We start from the raw sequence: 20,868 nt of genomic DNA, 5'->3' as shown, positions 1-20,868 counted from the left end.
TACTTTGCTTTATGTGAAAAATGATTTGTGCTCTTTTTTAGCTCCTTGATCACAGTTTATACAGTGATACCATATTGCTGATAAAGGTCAATCAAACAGAGCAACGTGCTTAATTGGACTTTTCTTTCTAGCCTTTCAGTGTGATGTTTTAGAAGGAAATTATCTACAAACAACATTTTTATTCATGTACATTGTCACTGTTATATCTTAATTACTGTTACGTTTTTGCAGTATGTTCAGACTGCCAATTGGATAAAATAGCATTTCAGTAACTTAGAGAGACACTGACTGTAGATATAGGCAATCTTTACCTTGTGTATTACTGGGGAAATGAGAAATTGAAAACATGACAAGTAAGTTTAATGTATGTGAAAAAAATCACAGTTATCCCACTAACATTAAGTTTTTTGATCAAAAATTAAAAATCTGTTATGATCAGTTATAAATATATGGAAAAATAAGATATAATATTTCAATATACTATATATATATATATATTTTTTTTTTTTTTGGCAGTACTGAGAGATTGAACTCAGGCCTCAGGCTTGCCAGCCTTGTTGTGCTCTACCACTTGAGCCATTCCACCAGCCTTCTTTTTGTGTTTGTTGTTTATTGAGAGAGGGCCTCACTTTATGCCAGGGCCAGTCTGGACTGTGGTCCTCCTGTTTGTGTTTCCCTTGCATGGCTGGAATAAAAGGTGTAGACCACTGCATTCGCTCATTGGTTGAGATGCGGGTTTCCCTCACTCTGACCTGTCAGCCTCAAAAGGCCATCCTCTCAATCTCTGCCTCCCAAGTAGCTAGGACTGCAGTCTTGAGCCATTGAGAATAGCCCAATATACTGTAACTTAAAGCACTAGAAACAAGTGAAGATTTAAACATTTTAGGTCTTTATAATATATATATATATATACATATATATATATATATATCAGGAGTAATTTGAGTAGTTCTTGACTTCTGTTTTATAGAGATGAAGCATGATTTTTATGCCTTAGCTATTTGCTATACTCTTTTCTAATTCTGCTTTAAATACTTTATCCTTTTGCCTTGAAGGTGTACAATACCCATGAGACAGGACAGATTCCTCTGGAACATCTTAATTCTTTTTGTCACAAGCACTTTGCTAACTTTGGTAAAGTTTGCCTTCACTGTTCCTCTAGCTATATATCTCGTCTCTTAAACAGTGGGAGTCTCAATAGACTGACAGCCAGTTATTTCTTTTTTAACCGTATTTACACTCAATTTGATTTTTACCACTGTGGTTATAACTTTTTGTTTCTTTGCTACACTTTCATTTTTCTTGGAGTTCCCTCTTTCTATTTCTATCTTTGTAAACAGTCATGAGTTTATGGGAAATAAGGAGACAACACAACTATGTGCTTGGCTGTCTGTGCATGAAATGAATAACAAATGTACAGTAAGCAATTAGTTAAATACTTTAAAAGAAATCCACAACTGGGCTGAACATGGTGGTTCACACCTGTAATCTCAACTTCATGAAAGGCTGAGGGAGGAAGATAACAAGTCTGAGGCCATCCTGGGCAACTTAGCAAGACACTCTGTCAAAATAAAATAAGAACAGGTCAGGTGTGGCACAGAGGTAGAGTTCTTGCCTAGCATGCTGAAGCCCTGGGTTCAACTCTCAGCACGAGATCACTAAAATGTTTATGTAATGTCAGTGAAGGTACAAGATACAAAATCAATATGCAAAATTAATTGTATTTCAACTTTCTAGAAGTAAATAATCTGAAACTGACATAAAATACCATTCATGATGCATCAGAAGCATGAAGTATTGTGGGCGTGGTGGTGCACACCTTGCAATCCCAGTACTGGGGGTTGGAGGCTGGAGGATGATGGGTTTGCAAAGCTGGGCTATGTCAGAAGACCTTGTTTCAAGACATGAAAAAATGAAAGGAAAAACTCTATGGGGGTAGGGATGTAATTCAGTGGTAAAGGACTTGTCTAGCATGTAAGATGCCCTGAGTGTTTCCTCAGTACCCCCTACACATACCAAAAGAAACTAGTGGGTAATTTCTGTATGTCCTAAAAATGTTTATATGAATGTCACAGAACTATTATAGTCTGACTCTCTACAAAATCCGAACACATGCTTTGCTTTCTTCACAGAAAATGTTATTTTCCTTCTAGTATTTTGATGCTCCCTTTTCTGAAACCCCATAGCAGCCTTTCAAATTTAAGTATTACATTCTTTTTATGAATTTATTTCTAAATAAAATATTCTCCAACAATCTCTGTATCCTTACTTCCATACTGTCATTCTTCCTCAGTTTCAGAAATTCTACTTATTATGGAAGAGTTTATAACTGGTGCTGGTGGTATAGCTCAGTGATAGAGGGGATACTTAACAGGCATGAGATCCTAGGTCCAAACCACAGCACCAAAACAAAAAAAAAAATCAATAATTGGGCATTATTTGCTCTTACTAAATTGTCAGTAACCTCTTCATAACATTCCTTGCATCAACTAACCTAAAAATAATGATAGTTACACAGAAGTATTTATAATAATAACATACATGTTTACATACTATTTAAGTTTTCAGTTCTTTGTATTTTTTCTGATCTAATCCTTGCAAACATTGTTGAATGCAGTCATGACTGTATGTATGAACAAATCAATGAATACATATCATTAATACCTAGAAACTAGTAAGTTTATGCTATTTGTCTAGATTAGTATTCTTTTAATGTAACTACAGATAACACATACTCCAATTTAATACATTTCAAATCTATTACTTTTCAAAAGCAAAATTGGATTCCAAAAATTACAAGGTCCAGTCCCTGCCCTCACAAACCTTATAATACCTTAATGGAAATGAAAATCATGCAGTGAGGCTTGGATTTAATCCTACTAAGCTGAACTAGGAGCTTTCAAAAGTAAGAAAATACATTGACTTACTTCTCTAAAATAAAATTTCCCAGTTGTAACAGTAATTCCCTGGCAGACTTTATAAAAAGAAATAAGAGTTAAAAACCTATAGCAAATTGATCGTTTCTGTATTCTCTTTTATTTTAATTAATATTTGTGAGTTTAGCATTCTTTCAAGTGATTATTACATTGTCATCTAAGTTTTAATTTTATGTAGCCTGAGTCTTTTTTCCTTATCAGTAGCAGTTGATTACATTCTTCTCAGGGGTCTGCTTTAATAAAATGCAAAATAAATTTAGAAATGCCTATGTATATAGCTGAATGATAAAGTTACATTGATGATGTTACATTAATGGTGGACTATGCTCCATTAGTTTTTCTCAGTAGCTGAGTGATACTTCTACATAACAACCTCACAGTATGTGTCATCCAAATTTGTGTTAATTTGCAAATTGCTACATATTCTGAACCTTTGAGTCATTTTTAAACACTCAAACCTCAGATACCAAAGGCCTGCAGTTCCTTTTTAGAGCTGGACACCTTTCTTGTGATCTTAGCATTCTATAACTAGAGAGAAGTTTAGAGGTAAGTTTTTCTTAGACATGAAAATTATAGGGTAGATGATTAAGGCACTTCTTTATGCTGTGTTTGGAAAAGACAAGGGTAATTTACATGAGCTGCAGTGGTACATGAATAAGTAACAGGTAAAACAAATTAAGCAGTAACTCTCTAGCAAAAAAAATCAAAATGAAGAAAATTGAGCATCATAGCTATACAAATTTTTCCTCCACAAATAGGACTATATACATATATAGAAAAAAGAATAGTTATAAAGAACACGAAAATTCCTTTCTCATGTGGCTTTTCAAATCAGTAGGGGAAGGAATAAACCATGTAATAAGGGGCAATGAGGGATTTGACTATTATTTATGAGAGAAAATTTAGTCCCCTTTTCTGCACCAGCAAAGATGATTAAAAAAGAAATATAAAGAAAAAATCTAGAATATGTCAGTTCACCAGGTTCAATGCTTAATTTTGACATATGATACATATATAGAAATGATGCATGTAAGTGAAATGATATGTCCAGCTTAATGAATTATTGTAAAATTAGCACCTATGAAAACACCCTTTAAATCCTGAAGTAGATCATTTCCTGCCTCCCATAAGCCCATCTCCTACCCCTTCCTAGTCATAATTTCTTCCCTCCCCGGAGAAAACCAACAGTATAACTTTAATGATAGCATGCAATGCAAGGTCTACACGTTCTTACCATATGTATGCATCCGTAAGCAAGAGTTCAATTTTGCCTATTGCAGAACTTTATATGACTTTACATGATTAAAATCACTTTTACAACTGTAATATTTTAGAACACTTTTCTATTTGAACTAGCATATGGTATTGTCTTAACCCCAAAGTGACTTACATTACTTTTATTAATAGTTTATTAGTCCTAGTAGTCATATAAACCCACAAGTGGGCTAGAAATTGTGACTTCCCCAAGTAGTAGGCAGAAAAGAAGAATCTACTACTAGTTAGTTCTAGCAATATCCTTTCTAGATTTCAAATCTAATCACAGAATGTTTTGTTTTTACACTTTTATCACTCATCTGCCTATCAACATTAACTATTAATGAAACCTCTTTGAGATATGGGAAACGAAACTGAAAATATAATGACATCACAAGAATTATTATGCTACCAATACTGATAATTAACACTTAAGATTTCCAGTATAAAGAAGTATAAATACAAACTATTTTAATTTTCACTGCAATCTAAAAACTTACCCTTTTATTCTTGTTACATGTGAGGAAAAATGAGGCACAGTGAAGTTAAATAACTTACACAAAGTCACATAGCTAATAAATAGTGGATCCAGGATTTGAAGCCAGATAGCATGGCTCCAGAGACTAAGATTTTTATCATGATGTTATGATATTAGACCTCATAAGCAAATAAGTCAATGATGATAATACACATAACAAGAATCTTTCCAATTGTTATAAGATTTAAATCTTCTGATCAAATTGTTGAGTTGTCAAGGACAAAAAGGATTCCATTCGGAGAGACAAAAATAGAAAATAAAACTACCCATGTCATTCATTTCAAAGTGAACTCAACTGAATTTATCGTATAAAATAGCATCTCAACATTTATTCTTCAACAATCAATTTCTAATGATGAAAGAATCTTGCTGATGAGTTAATACTGATTTCTCTTAAGAAAATAATATGAACATTAATTAAGAGGATTCCATATTGGTTTTACCTTTTTAACTCATTTTAAGTTACTGCTTATGACTTAACAATATACTAACAGTGGGTATATTAGATATACCAGCTTTAAAATGTGGACTTAATTCCTGGGTTCAATCTCTAGCACCCTTAAAATAGATCTTATTCAATTCTAATAGATCTTAAAAAAAAAAAAAAGAACCCTCTTTTTCCTGTTGAGGAGGATCATGATTTTAGGGCTAGCCTGAGCCACATTGTATGTTACAGATTACCTGGACTACATAGCGAGATCCTGTCTGAAATAAAAAATCTTGTATATAATAATGAGTAAATTGTCATAAAAGATAAAAATGTTTTGTCTCTGGAAAACATTGAGGACTGTATACTGTGTTTCTTAAATAATAACCCTGTGTTTCTTTTTTGTCATAGATTTTTGCTCACTGATTTATACCCTATCTTTACAGGTCCCACATTACTCATTTTTGCTGTATTATAAGAATGAAGCAAGTGCTTTGGATGCAACAAGTTTATTTCAAGATCTGAATAAAATAACATCAAGACCAGTTTTCAAGAAATTCTCTTTAATCTTCCTTAGCTAGTAGATACTTTTACATGTAATAAGTACAGTATTCGGATTATAGGTTTTAAAGACTGGAATATTTGATAAACCAGTCCCTACCACAATAAGGAGAAATAAAATGAATAAGCAAGCAAACAAAAATCTTTTCTATATGATGTAAAAACAAGCAAATAAGACTCTTCCCTTGGGTTAAGATAATATCACATGAAGTGTTGTGCAAATTTGCCATAAGAATTATGACAGATGGGAAAGAATTCACTTAAATTTTCTAAAAGCTTTTGCCTTGCAAACGAGTTTTCTTAAAAAAATTTGTTTTCATATCTAAGTAATAGAAGTCTAAAGATTAAGCATTACCACTGTCATTTATATTATGAAGAAAAATGTAATGTTGAACAATTTATTTTAGCCCCATTTCTTCATTTTTCTAAATCATTCTTTTCTTTGAACTATTATTCAAAAGATGTTGTTGCCTTTTTGTCCTTTGTGGGGTATCCCTACACTTTGGCTAATGATAAAAAGTTGTTGTTTTCTTTCATCCTCATTACCATACTCATTGTTCTCCTTAGTTGGATGCGTTTTGGATGACATCCTTGTCCTGCTGAGAGCTGCAGGACTCCACCAGATCTGTTCAGGCACCTGAGCCTAATTAATGAAGTTCTAACTCTTCTTTTAACCATAGATTTAGTAAATGGGAATGTTTGCTTCTAAATCACTAGGAGTTGAGTGAATACTTTAAAATGGGTCATTACTGCATATTCTATGACTATGTATATCTGATGAAGAGAAAAAGAATGTGACAAATTTTCATATAAGGAACTGTTTGTTCATACCGCCCATTATTTGGCAGAGAAAGCATGCTATGTATTAATATAATTGGGATAGTGTAAACTATTAAACTTTGAATTATAACAACTGAATTATAAACAGCAGAGGGAGGGAAGGAGGAAAGAAAAGAGGGATGGAGGAAGGAGGAGAGAGAGAGAGAGGGAGAGAGAGAGATTGACTCAGTATACTTCAGACTATCTATTTCTCTCTGCATCAGCTTCTCTTTAGATCCACTGAGTGTCATCACTATTGCAGTTATAAGAACTCTGGCTAAGGGAAGCAGCAAACAAATTTACAGGAAGACTATCTGGCCCTCAGTGGGGAGGCTGCAGAACCCAGCTTGACAAAGGACATGCATGAAGCCAGGAAAACAGAGCATACAAGCACAGAGCTCCTTCAGTATAAGGATTCTGCTTGCTGAATTCCCATTCTAGTCATTTCTATGATGTTTTTCATACTTATCCTAATGTCTTTGTATTGTTTTCTCAATTCTCCAAAACCCAGGTGGGCCTAGATTGTATACTGAGCTAGTGATAAAGTGATCAAGAGAGATCATCCTTGTAAAGGGAAAATGGGTGCTACTTCCCCTAAAGACTCACAGAGTGGGATTTACCAAAAATTGAAATGGTCTTGAAAGTTTTCTAGTCAAAAGACATTGGCCCATTTCAATTACCACTGTCAGATCCACAGATGAAACAGAGTTGGCAAGAATTATTAATTGACCACTGAGATTCTAATTCATTCCTATATCATCCTCCTAATCTTGATTAAGGAAATTATCTTCTCTAAAGCTCTGTTTCCTCAATTTTAAACAGGATAAGATTGTTCCACTCAAAATATAAGGCCATTGTAAAAAGTAGAATGAGATAACTTATGTAAGATTTCATTCAATCTCTTTGTACTCAAAAACAATGTCTGAAGGTCTCATGCCTATAATCCCAGCTATCCAGGACATAGGAATATCTCAGTTACAGGCCATTTTAGGCAAAATGTTACAAGGACACACCCCCACAAACAACCAATTCAGGTTTATTGGTGAACACTTATGATTCAAGTTGTTTGGGAGGCTGGATCATGGTCTGAGGCTGGTCTAAGCACAAAACTATATCTGAAACAAACTAAAAGCAAAAAGGGCTGAGGCAGGTAGCACAAATGGAAGAGTGCTTGCTTAGAAAGTACAGGCCCTGAGTTCTAACCTCTGTACTGCAAGTGTAAGACAGTGATGAAGGTGTAGCTTAGTGGTACAGCATCTGCTTAGCAAATAGAAGACCCCAAGTTCCCAGCACAATTTTCTTTTTACAAAAATGTATTAAGGCCTACCATGTGTGAAATATATGGTATATTGTAACAGTAATGATTTATGTACTAAGGAAAATGTAAATATGAACTACTATTATCAACATTAAAAATATATGTGTATGTTATATTCATGCTCTTATTTATCATTCTGTTCAGAAATTAGGGGCAAAGAAATGAAAAGAAAAGCAATACTTTAATAAATATGGTATCTAGAAGAACAAATTTAATGCATAGGCAATCCCTCCACTACCATCTCTTTGCTGAGACACCATCCTTCTCCCAATAAAACCATCCTTTTTCACTTTTTTTCGGGTGCTGGAGACTAAACTCCAGGACTTGCACATACTAGACAAGCAGTCTACCACTTGAGTTATGCACCCAAACCTTTTGTTTTCATTTTGCTTTGAGATAGGGTCTCATCATTGCTTTTGCTTAGACTGGCCTTGAACTCATGACCTTTCTGCATCTGCCTCCTAAGTAGCTAGGATTACAGATGTATACCACCACCACACCTAGCTCCCAATAATTCAATTTTTGTGTGGGAGTTGACATTCTTACCCACCTGTAGAGGAAAGTGAATGATCTAGTGATGGGCCCCTTATCACCCTTAACCAATCAGAACTCATTTCTGAAGTCTTTAAACTTTAGAATCATCTATAAAATGTGTTCATTTGTCAGAAGCAATATTGTGTGGGATGTATCACTGTTTAAAAAGATGTTCAGTGTATCTGTTAATTATGTTGTAAGAAGACCCGTAAGCAAGAAAGGTAGGTCCATGTCTTCATCACCAAATTTTTATATGTTATATTTTGTTTTGTGCTTCTTTTTCTGTGAGGGTTTGGTATTCCTCCCTGGAAGAAGTGTAAATCCTTGTGCCCTCATATAACAGGCTTCACCATATCATGTAGTTTCAACATTTGCTTCTGCTGTTAACATATTAGAAACTCAATAATAGGTAGGGTCTAGAACAGTCCTATTTAGAAAAAGTTTGCATTGTTTAGCCCATGGCTAGTTTATATGTGCGGTAACTGAGGGAAGAGGCTGACTCACAAGATGGGTCATCTTGTCAACCACATTATTGGATCTCCAGAGTGACTGTCCTCCCATTTGCATGAGAAATAAAAATTTTCACACTCTTGCCCATTTTGAGAATTTCATACACAAATCATTCCCTCAGAATCACAACCTTGCAACATGAGATGCTTGATCATGGCCCTGATCTCACTTGTCCTCTCAGAGATGCAGTATTTTTGATGGATTACTGTCCCAACTTACTTCTCCTAGAGAAGGAACTTCAGAGACTTCCATTTGGCTCTTCCATCAAAAGAGTTTTTGCTCCATAGCTCAGAAAATCAAACTGATTCTGCAAGTTATTAAAATATATCTTTTCATGCTGTATATTTTGTGTTTGGGAAAATAATCACATAATGGATCTATAGTTCCCATAGAGGTAGACTTAAGTCAAGGTTTAACACTAAAAGTAGTGTGAGCTCTGGGCCTCTTAATAAGAAAATGTAACAAAGTAAATCACTTCATTATATTGCTGTAGCAATATTGCTGTAGTAGCCTGTAGAGATGCCTTCAAGTAAGACTTATGATATAGTCCTTGTTATGCATGAATTGTGCCTTTCTTAAATTCTATGCTAAAGTACTACCCCTAGAATCTCCATATATTGACATGCTTGTATATATTAATACCACAAGTGTATATATTCTTTAGTGCATAAATTGTTACTATTACCATATCACCATATAGCTTATACATGGAGATAAGACCTTTAAAGAGGCAATTATACCAAAATAAGGTCATTAGGTCAGGCCTGAATCTAATTTGACTAGTGACCTTGTTGAATGAATAAATAGGAATGAGAAAATATCCCAGGCTGCAATATTCCATTTTCTTTCAAGGAGGTAGAATCATAAAACTGTAGATGGCATACAGATTAAAACCAAGGATTAAGATGATGACAGTAAGGGCTGGTGGAGTGACTCAAGTGGTAGAGCAATTGCCTAGCAAGTATGAAGCGATGAGTTCAAACCCCAGTATTGCTCTCCCCAAAAATGGTGACCCTATATCCTCCTTATGGAAAATAATCTTCATATAAAGGTGTGCATGTACCTTGAGTGCTTAATGATCCCTCTGTGAACCTCCACTGCCATAGCTAAACTGGGAAGGACAAAGAAGATCAAAAGTTCAGGCATATGACTTCCCACACCCGGGGTGCCAATGCATGATCACAAGGGGAAGGCCTCACCCAATTTCACATCACCTAGTAACCTCACCCCATTGGCTAATAAGACTCCAGGCCCTTTATACACTGTACCCAAAGGGTGAACATTATTAAAATGCCATCATACCCACATACCAACAAAACCAGCAACATCCTTATAAGAAGAGGAAATGTGGGCACACACACATACACAAAACACCAAGTACACTAATGTGTAGAGTGTGAAACCATGTAAAGGGGCAGAAAGAGACCAACTGTTTGTAAACCAAGGAAAGAGTCCTCAAGAGAATTCAAACCTGCTGACACCTTGATCTTGGACTTCCAGCCTCTGGAACTGTGAAATAAACTTTTTAAAGCCACCCAGTCTGTTTTGACACCCAAGCAAATTAATACAATCCTGTATTAATTTTCTACTGTTATGGCAAATTAATACAAACTTAATGGTTTAAAAGAACACAAATGTTTTATCTTATAATTCTGTAGGTTAGATGTTCAAAATGGGCAAAAAAGTCAAGTTGTCAGCATGACTGCATAACTTTCTGGATATTAGAGGGGAAGACTTATTTCCTAGCATTTTTCAACTTCTAGAGACCACTTACTTTCTTTGGCAAGTGGCCTTCGTTCTCCATCAATCAAAACAAACAGCAGCATCTCTTTGGTTGTTCTATCTTCATCACACCATTTTCTTGGACTCTCTTTTTATTTCTCCCTCTTAGACTTTTGAAAATCTTTGTGATTGCATTGAACTTGCTCAGATAATCCAGAATGATTTCTATATGTTAATGTTGTCTGAGTAAAAGCAATGTAGCCATAATCCCACATGCAACCTCAGTTTGCCTGTTGCCCTGTAATGTAACATTGTTCTGAGAATTAGGATGTGGATATTTTTACTGCAGGGCATTTTTCAACACGCTATGAGTTCTATTAGCAACTTTCTGGAGGTGTTCCTCAAAATGGCCATCACTCAAGAAGTGGTGAAATTTTGAAATAGCACAGTTCTGGAACAAAGATGTTGTAAATCTCCCAATACTGACATAATTCTGCTCAACAGTCCCAGAAATTTTCTGTTAATATAGGACAAATAATTTTTAAGAGGCCACCCAACATTCCTAGACTATAAATGTTTACCTCACTTTTAAATTATTAATGTGGTAGTTTAACTCTTCTTTGCCCCACAAATCTGCTAGGCAGCAGTTTTGCAAAACCTCCATAGTAGCTAGAGATTGAGATGCTGTTTGACTAAACTATGGAGCCATAGCAATAAAACGGCATAGTACTGGCACAAAAACAGATATGAAGACCAGTGGATCAGAATAGAAAACACAGATGGCAATCCACACAGCTCTGCCCACATGATTTTTAACAAAAACACCAAAAACATTCGCTGGAGAAGAGATAACCTATTAAACAAATGCTGCTGGGAAAACTGGTTTATCTGTATGCAGAAAATTGAAACTAGATCCATGCTTGTCACACTGTACAAGTATCAATTCAAAGTGGATTAAGGATCTCAATATAAGACCCGAAACTTTGAAGCTAGTGCAACAGGGAATACACTGGAATTAATAGGCATAGGCAATGACTTCCTCAATAGAACTCAAATGACTCAGCAACTAAGAGAAGGAATGACAAATGGGACTACATGAAATTAAAAAGCTTCTGCATAACAAAGGAAATGGTCTCTAAATTGAAGAGGCTGCCCACACAACGGGAGAAAATCTTTGTCAGCTATATGTCTTACAAGGGTTTGATAACCAGACTATACAGGGAACTCAAAATCTAAATTCTCCAAAATTTAATGATCCAATAAAGAAATGAGCAAATGGAAAGAGCAGAGCCTTCTCAAAAGAAGAAGTCCAGATGGCTAAAAAACACATGAAGAAATGTTCAACATCCCTGGCTGTGAAGGAAATTCAAACCAAAACCAAGTTATGATTCCACATCACTCCTGTTAGAATGGCTACCATCAAGAATACAAACAACAACAAATGTTGGTGGGGATATGGAGAAAAAGAACACTGCTGGTGGGAATGTAAATTAGTATAACCACTATACATGGAGGCTCCTCAAAAAACTAAACATAGAACTGCCATAAGATCCAGCAATTCCACACTTAGGAATATACCTAAAGGAATGTAAGTCAGGCTACAATAAAGGCACCTATAACACTCAGGTTTATTGCAGCATTATTCACAATAGCTATGCTGTGGGAACAGCCAATATGCTCCACTACTGATGAATGGGTTAAGAAAATGTGGTATTTATATACTATGGAATTTTATTCAACCACAAAAAAGAATGAAATTTTGTTGTTTGCAGGTAAATGGATGGACCTGGATAACATCATCTTAAGTGAAGTTAGCCAGATTCAGAAGGCTGAAAGCTGCATGTTTTCTCTCATATACAGAATATAGACCTTTTACAAATGTAGCAACATTATGAAAAACAAGACACACCACAGGAAGGTCACACATGAGAGGTAGAGGGTAAAAGAAGGAAGTTAAGGTGAATATGGTTGATGTACTCTCTATACAAGAATGAATATAGCATTTTAAAATCTGTTGAAAAAATATATGAAAGGGACTCAAGTAGAAAGAAGAAAAATAGAGGAGATGAACCAAGTCAGGCTATAATACATATATACATGGAAGAGCCAGAAGGAAACTCCCTGTGTAGCTATCTTTTGCAAAATCAGAAAATAGGAGGGAAGAACAGGTCCTGCCTGGGAGAGTTGATACCAGCAAGGGTGGGGGTGTGTGTGGGAGGAGGTGGGGGAAGGGTGTAAGAGGGTGAATATGGGACAAATACTGTGCACACATGGATGTAAAAGAAAAAAAACCTTTTGAAACTATTTCTTGAATGGGGGACGGAGGGGATAAAGGAGAATGGTGGAGGGTATGAATTCAAGAATGATATATTTGATATATTATAAGAACCTTTGTAAATGCCACAATTTAAAAAAATGACATTGTTTGACTCTGAGCAATAAATCAGCCTCCTGGAGAAAACAAAGGGGAGTGAAAGGTGGTGATTAGATGTGCAGTAATAGGTGAGAAAAACCATACCCTCCCACAGAGACCAGAAGAAAGCTTTCAGGCCCTTGAGAAAGATACTTCTGAGTTGTAGGAGATGTATATGTATATGAATATGTAAGTGTATGTGTATGTATATGTAAATGTGTATATACCTACTCAAAGGGACAGATAAAAAGAGTCAAAATTGTAAACCCTTAATAATATGTGTCCTGAGAAGGAAAGGTCAGGGACTTATTGTCAGGTGTGAACCAGGATAAAAAGTAAACTCTGCTGAAAGCCCTGGGCTTTCTAGACAGAAACTCAGAAGGCGACTGGGTTGTCCAAAGGGTATGGCCTTGGACTGCTGAAAGCCAGGCCGAACTTTTATGAGGGTTTGAATGGAGTATGCTTGGAGTATACCTCACCATGATCTCTGTGATTCCTGGTTAGAATTTGCCAATGAGTGTGCTCTCAAGAGACTTGGGAGACAAAGGAGAAAGAGACTTTTCTATTGCTTGTAGGAAGATCAAAGAACAAAGGAACAATTTCAGCTTTGGAGGCACTCCTAAAACTTATAAGCAGTAGATACCAGAGGTCTTATGGGGAAAAATGGAGATGATGTCTAAAATATGCCATTATGTATGCTCCTGAAGTCTAAGTGACTCATGTGGCTTGGTAGAAAGAACTTCCTAGAACATTCAAGTCACTGGCCACAAGACCCTAGAGAGTGTATTGAAGAGACTTTAGATTTTCTCATTTCAAACTAGATAGATGCTTCTGTGAGAATAAAAGGATATGGAGCATATGAAGTTGTTACAAAATAAATGACATCCACATTCTAAAATCCACTTGGTGATAATGTGAGTCCTATTCTCTTTCTGAGCCCCTAAAATGACATCCCATAAAGATTCCAAAGACTTCTCGGTAAGAATTTTCTGGATGCATTTTGCTCAGACTTAAGTTATTTGACACTTTCACAACTCTTAAACTTATTTAAGCTGCACAGATCCTTCATTACAACTCTGAAGCTACACTTCTTTAAATTCAGTGAAATGTGCACTCTTGTTTTTAAAATAGCTCTTAAAAGTGGGTTCACATTCACTTTCTTCCTTACATTTCCGAGTCTTTTCAGTAAGATATGATCATGAGGAAATGGTGAATTTTGCTTCTGATAGGCAGTTGAGCTTGCAAGGAAATTAGTCACTAGCATGTTGTAAATAATCATTGTACTTCCCTGCTGGCCCAAGGAGGGTGTGATCTGTCAGCTCAGGGATATAATTACTTGCCTTGGAGTGTGAAGTATTATATTTATGTAGCCAGAAGGTTATTATTTGCCGTAGATACTGCTATTAGAGACTAAAATTTCCTTTAGTGTCCTTGTTTTTATTACCTCTATGGATTTCTCTACAAACCTCCCTTTAAAAAGACTTTAGCAACTTTCTCAGTTGCAATCCTCTGGTGTTATCCTGGAGCTCTGTGGATGGGATGATGAGCCATGGTTGACGAGAAATTGATCATAATTTTAGAATTAAATCCTGAATTTTTAGTGGTCCTTATCCCAGGATTGTTACCTTCCTAAGTATTTCTTAGCTTTTTAGAGGCTAGAAGGAACTAAAGTTGAGGAAGTGCCCTTCAGCTTCCTAGGTAAGATAAACCTCTTCTATATTTTAAATGATTACTGCTCCCCTTTCTCTGCCAATGGCACTAGGCAATATTTCTTATCTCTATACTCTGAGGACCTGGTGGGATTCCTGAAAGTAAAGCCCACGAATGTTTGGGAGACCCTAAGACTGAAGCTGCCAGGAGTCTCTCCCTGTTATTCTGGAACATACTTAGCCTTCCACAGTTTAAGTGATCCTACTATTTAGTACCTCTAGTGGCTTCTATACTGGATAAGCCTTCTTTTTGTATCTGTCTTTGTTCTGAGTCATTCTCTCCTATATTTGTGTTGCAGACACTACAGGTTCTAAAAAGGACAGGACTGATCAATGACATCTTATGATAAGAGTCAAAGCTATGACCCAACTACCAATGACTTTCTTATCATGACCAGTGCCTATTTGGCTAACCCTGAGGTGATGATAAGCTGTACCACACTTCTGATCACCAGAACACACCTGCCTGAAACTGTTTAATAATTATGCATAACACTTGCCCCTGCTCCAGTTCTTCCTCTATTTAACCCAAAGTTCATGTCTGCACCCTGAAGATGAGCTAAAGTGCACACTTTGCCTTTAAAGTGGCCCGCTCATGCTATGTAATAAATCTGCTTTCTCTGCCCTTCACCATACTTTATCTTTTTATCTGCTATATTGGAGCAAGTGGCCGGACCTGAATATTGGAATCCTTGCAATTGGGTCTCTGGCCTAGAAGTCCAGCTATAATAATATCAGATTTTTCTACTCATAGCCAAACAGCAAGCTTTGCCATGATGCAGTTTTTCAATATGAATCTTGCTGAGGTATATTTCGATAATTATATTCACATGGACATATGTGTCTATTGGAACATTATTAAAACCTGCATTCAAATCATCTCATTATTGCTTTGAATTCAATATATAGAAAATATTATTTCTGAAAATTTATCACATACATAAGTCCTATCTTATTTCTTTGTTTTAGGTATATGTAAATCTTCCTTTGAGTTCAGTGTATTGCTACCAGAATGAGCCTTAGGGCATTCAACCCAATTCTTTCAATCTATTTCTCTCTATTTGACGGTGAGCTTTTATTTGAACACCAAGAAAAAATCTTATATAGCCCTCACTTTAGACACCTAAATCCAAAAGCAACAGAAGTGAAGTGATTAGGAACTATCCCACTGCAGTGACCAGTGGCAGGGTGACCATCAGATGACCTGATGTGCTTATAATTGTGGTTTATTTTCATATAACATTTTGGGTGGAGAATTTAGACCCCCTCATAGCACATATACTGACTCCAAGTCAAGAAAAAAAATATTTTGCCAGGTTTTGAAATCAGCACAAGTTGGAATTTCATCAGGGCTCAGATGACTCAGCTCTGTGATTTTGAAACATTTACTTAAGTATATTTCTAAGCCTCAGTTTCTTAATCAGGATAATCTGGCAAAATTGCTGTGAAATTAAATCAAACAATAAAGTCCCAACTCCTTAGACATGCCCTCTGTTCTTTTAATTAGTCCTAGGCTTGAACTTTTTCTACCAGGTTTATTGGTAAGGTGCTTTACATACACACTAAAAGATAATATATAGTATAATACATTATGTAATAATCATACAAACATAACTATATGCACTATATGTACTATAAAAATAGTACATATTTAAGAGAGGTTGAGGGATCTTCTAATTCAACTATTAGATGTGGAAGCAATCAAGTAGGGAAGTGGTTAGCATTGTGGAAGTACAGCCATATACATAAAAATACACAGTAGAAATACAGGCCACCCATTAGAATAGAATTTAGGAAAATTGGTGTCTTATCTTGTAAGTCTTCCAGTCTGACTTTTTCAATCCACTGGTGTTGACGTGTGTATCCAAATTTAACAATATAAGAAGGGATTCTTAAACTGCAGATTTTGTAGATTCCCCTGTTCTAAAGTGGGATGAATATACAGATAATTATAAAGGAAATCCACTGAGGTTTGGTGTTAGTTTCCAGTTCCCCTTCACCAAGAATTTCGTGATAAACATAAACCACTGTGGCTAAGAAATAGCTTATAGCCTTCGTGCTAGTCCAGCCTAGATAAACTTGTGATTCTATATGTTGCCCAAAGTTGCATAGGTAGAAATTTTATGATCTGCTTTAGTGCTCCTATTACTAGTAGCCTTTTAATTTTGATTTTTTGGAGTTGGTGATTGAACTCATTGCCCCTTGCCAATGTAATGCTGGCAAATGCTCTACCACTGAGCTACACCTCTGTCTATTAGCCCACTGAGCTACACCTCTGTTTATTAGCCTTTTAGTGGTTATCTTAAAAGTAATACTGTTACCTTGTATCCCTCAAAAACTGTGCATTGTTCTTGAATTCTTTTTACTGGGCATACTGTCTTATGAGAGGCTTGCCAATTGTGCCCATCTTTTGTTAGGGGGTATGACCACTCTTGTTTAGAGTACCAAGTTCCTATGGAATATAAAAAAAAATCACTTTCTCTTAGAAATATGAGTTGTAAAATTTAGCTCATTCATGTCCTGTTGAATGTTTTTCATACTTGAACTTCAGACAAAATGTATGCAACTGACAGAGGGAAGAAGTAAGAGAATTTTCTTGCCTCTGAGACCTTTTTTGTCCTACATTCTTTTGGAGAAACAAACAACAACACAATAAAATGTAAGGTGTTCAAAAGTAGATTATGCTAACGTTAGTATAGAAAGAGCAGAAATGAACATTTTTAGCTTACTAATTTCACTTATTAGGTATCATATCCTTTCCTCATGTGTTTTGTGTCTTATTCTTTCCTATAAAGTATGTAGGAAAAAGGACAAAGAAAAGAAAACCAAATATGAAATCTTGTTTTCATGTCATATAGTATGAAAGAGGAGATACTGGAAATTAGTGACTGCTGCAGAAGGTAAATAAAACTTACCATAAGGGAAAGATCCATGTGCTGTTAACTACATGCCTTGTTCCATAGCTCTGTTTCTTTTCCTTTTCACTTCTCTTTATCTATTTTAATGTCTAACATGGGAGGAGGAATGAGTTATCTGACAAATTTAGATTTTGCAAACATGTGCATCCATGAGAGTGCTATTGAAACACAGTGCTAAGGAAAGATTTTCAACATACAATTTTGTCATTTCCTTTCTTCATGCCCCAGATGCTGAAATACTACCAGATAAAGATTTGGAGTTTCAATTGTAAAGAGAGGGAAGTGGAAAAATCACTGCTGCCTTCTTTACAATCAACGGTAAAAAGGTTTATTTAATTGTTTTCTAAAGTTGTGTCTATTGTCTATGTATCTTCTCTGTGTGAGTGTGAGGGACTGTCTTTGGGTGTGAGACAGAAATATTATAGTATATATAATCAATGATTTCTAGTAGAATATTCTATCACTAATAATTTGGTTTTGTTGTTTTGAATGATAAGAGATTTTTGCTAAGGTTTCTGTAAGTGAAGAAATGATTGTGCGTGCATAAACACTCATGAAATACCTTACTTTGTGGTAAGAATTAGCAAGCAACTTTTGTCATGTAATTATGCATGTTTTGTTTAAAATATTGACTTTAATCAAAGTATCATTTAATAAATTTTAGTTATTTTCCATTCCTTTCTCTTCACATGACACTTTTGACTTTAACTTAATGACTTTATTTTCTTTACTTGCTCATACAGTGAATATTGACTGGCTATCTACTGTATAATTTTCATTGAACTAGATATGGGGAAGGGATAAAAGAATAAAATGCAGTTTCTGTGTTCAAGGAGTTCATGATCTAAAGCATATATACCCAAATAGCCATAATGTAATTTGAACACACTAAGTAGCATAAAAATTCTATAGATTACTGTGGGATTATGGGAGAGGCCAAAATTACTTCACATGGAAAAAAGGCTATCAAAATATCCTCATGGAGATTTTAGATGTTAGGTTCATCTTGAGGAATGGTAAGATGACACAGCATGGAATGGGGTTGGAATTGTCCTCAGCCATGTGAAAATGGTGCTTAAGAAAAATTTTTTTATAGTAGTTAAGAGCTAATATTATGGAAGCATCATGCCAGTGTGGTTTCAAATCTCAACACTGTCACTCTCAGCTGTGTAACATTGGCTAATTACCGAAATCTTTTAGGTCTTGGTTTCTTATGCCATAAAATGGAGAAAATACTAGTACATATCTCATGGAACTGTGATTAGGATAAAATATGGAAAGTCCATATGAAAATTTTAAATAATGGGAATTCTTTGTATCAGGCAACTTATAAAATTTATTTTAATCCTCATAATAACTCTTTAGCTTGATATTATGATCATATTTTATACAAATAAAGAAACTGTAATCCAAAGAAGTCAAAACATTTGACTAAGGTCACATAGCCAGGTAATGGCACAACCATTTTTAGATTTCAGCATCAAAAAATGCCTCTCTTTCTTTCCTGCTAGCCAAGAATATTGCTGGCATCAAGCACAAATGGAAGTTTCCATTTCTTACCATGATCCTTTATATAGACCTATTCCTTAAGTAAAGAGTTGTTGGTTCCACAAATTTATTAATTAAAAAAAAATAAGTTCCAACTACTTGGGAGGCAGAGATTGGTCAGCAATCCCAGGTACTCAGGGGTCAGAAGTAGAAGGATGGTGATTTGATGTTAGCCCCAAGGAAAAAAATGTGAAACCCTACCTGAAAAATAATCAATGCAAAAAAGGGCTTGGTTGATGGCTATACATACATATATGTATATGTATATGTATATGTATATATATATATACACTATGTATATATATATATATATACACATATATATATGTGTATATATATATACACATATGTATACATATATATGTATTTAAATATTATAGTCAAGGTTTTTATTTTTTAATTATAATGTAGATTATAAGGTAACTATTTTGCACAAATCTTAATATGAAATTGACACCTTAAGATGAAATTGTGCATAGTAACAAACCTAAATAGGGAACACTCTTAGAAGAATGAATATGCATCAAATATGATGCATAAATAATAAATATATTATTATTATTTATGTGGAATAATAAATATATTCCACACAAAAAGTGCTTATTCTTTTACACAGAGATAAGACAACTTCTCTGGATATGTACAAGCAATGAATATGAATAGACAATAACCCAAGAAGCAAAATAAAAATAATTACAAGGAAATACCCTTCTACACCAATAATTTAAAAAGAAAATAAAAGTCTCTGTAAAGTATCATTTAATGCTTATCAAAATCTGAATGGCTCTACAATAAACAGCATTATCCAAAGGTGGTAAATTTGATTTAAACTTTCTATACTCATATATGACTGTAGTATTTATAAATTTGTACTATCTTTTTAATAGTGCTCAGTCAGTAGATACTAAGATGTTCAAAGTATTTTTCTTCTTTGTTTGGTAGTTCAATACATGGTAAATTATCCTAAAGGAACATTTCAAAAGAATAAGACTAAATTATCAGGATATCTGTGACATCATTATTTATCTTAGTAAAATGTTACCCTCCAAAAAAAAAGAAGGAGAAAGTTAAAAAGAAAGAATTTCATTCTAGGAAGATGACTATATAAAGAAGACACATGTATTTTATGAATTATTACATAGCTCATTATTTTAAATTTGAAAAAAAGTCATTTGAGGTATAAAAATACTGAGATGATTTCATGGCAAATGCTTTTTACCAAATGCCTATGACTTCAACTTCATAACAAGGATACATATGTGCAAAAACCTCAAGTAACCTTTGAAAAATGAAGGTATTTTTCTTATATTACATTGATGGGGTGACAGAAATTGTATTTTACCTCATCTTTAATTGCTACAATATTCTATAACAAAAACAGAAGAAAATAAAGGGTATGGTTCCAAGCAGGTTAGCCTCAAAATTATTTCATAATGATTTTCCTGTTGTTGCTTCCTTAAACTTTTTACCCATGTCATAAAAGCTGATATTGCAGAGAAGTGTTTCACTTCTCATGAGAACACACTTTTAATAGATTATACAAGCTTTAAAGATTTCACAATCCTGTATCAGTACATTGACATTTGGTGGGAAAACTAGCATTGTTGAATTTATTTTTTAATCTTAACTTGGGAATTATATTTAAATTCATACTTAATAGC

General features: G+C 34.8%; 1 protein-coding gene and 1 long non-coding RNA gene across 22 annotated transcripts in view; one reads left to right on the top strand and one right to left on the bottom strand.

Moving 5' to 3' along the window:
• The window catches only part of LOC141416890 (uncharacterized), a 609,433-nt gene that overhangs the window by 383,628 nt on the left and 204,937 nt on the right, over positions 1 to 20,868 (bottom strand). The gene's annotated exons all lie outside the window — the stretch shown is intronic.
• Positions 17,770 to 20,868, top strand: part of Msr1 (macrophage scavenger receptor 1) — a 77,119-nt gene continuing 74,020 nt past the window's right edge. The window contains exon 1 of one of the 3 annotated variants that reach the window (XM_020167486.2): positions 17,770 to 17,977. The gene's annotated coding sequence lies outside the window, so the exon portion shown is untranslated. The remainder of the gene's footprint in view (positions 17,978 to 20,868) is intronic. The other 2 variants (XM_074054734.1, XM_020167487.2) reach the window with 2 other exon arrangements.

This window comes from Castor canadensis, chromosome 14 (assembly GCF_047511655.1).
Source record: "Castor canadensis chromosome 14, mCasCan1.hap1v2, whole genome shotgun sequence".
Lineage (NCBI taxonomy): Eukaryota > Metazoa > Chordata > Mammalia > Rodentia > Castoridae > Castor > Castor canadensis.
This window is presented reverse-complemented; position numbering and strand designations above follow the sequence as displayed.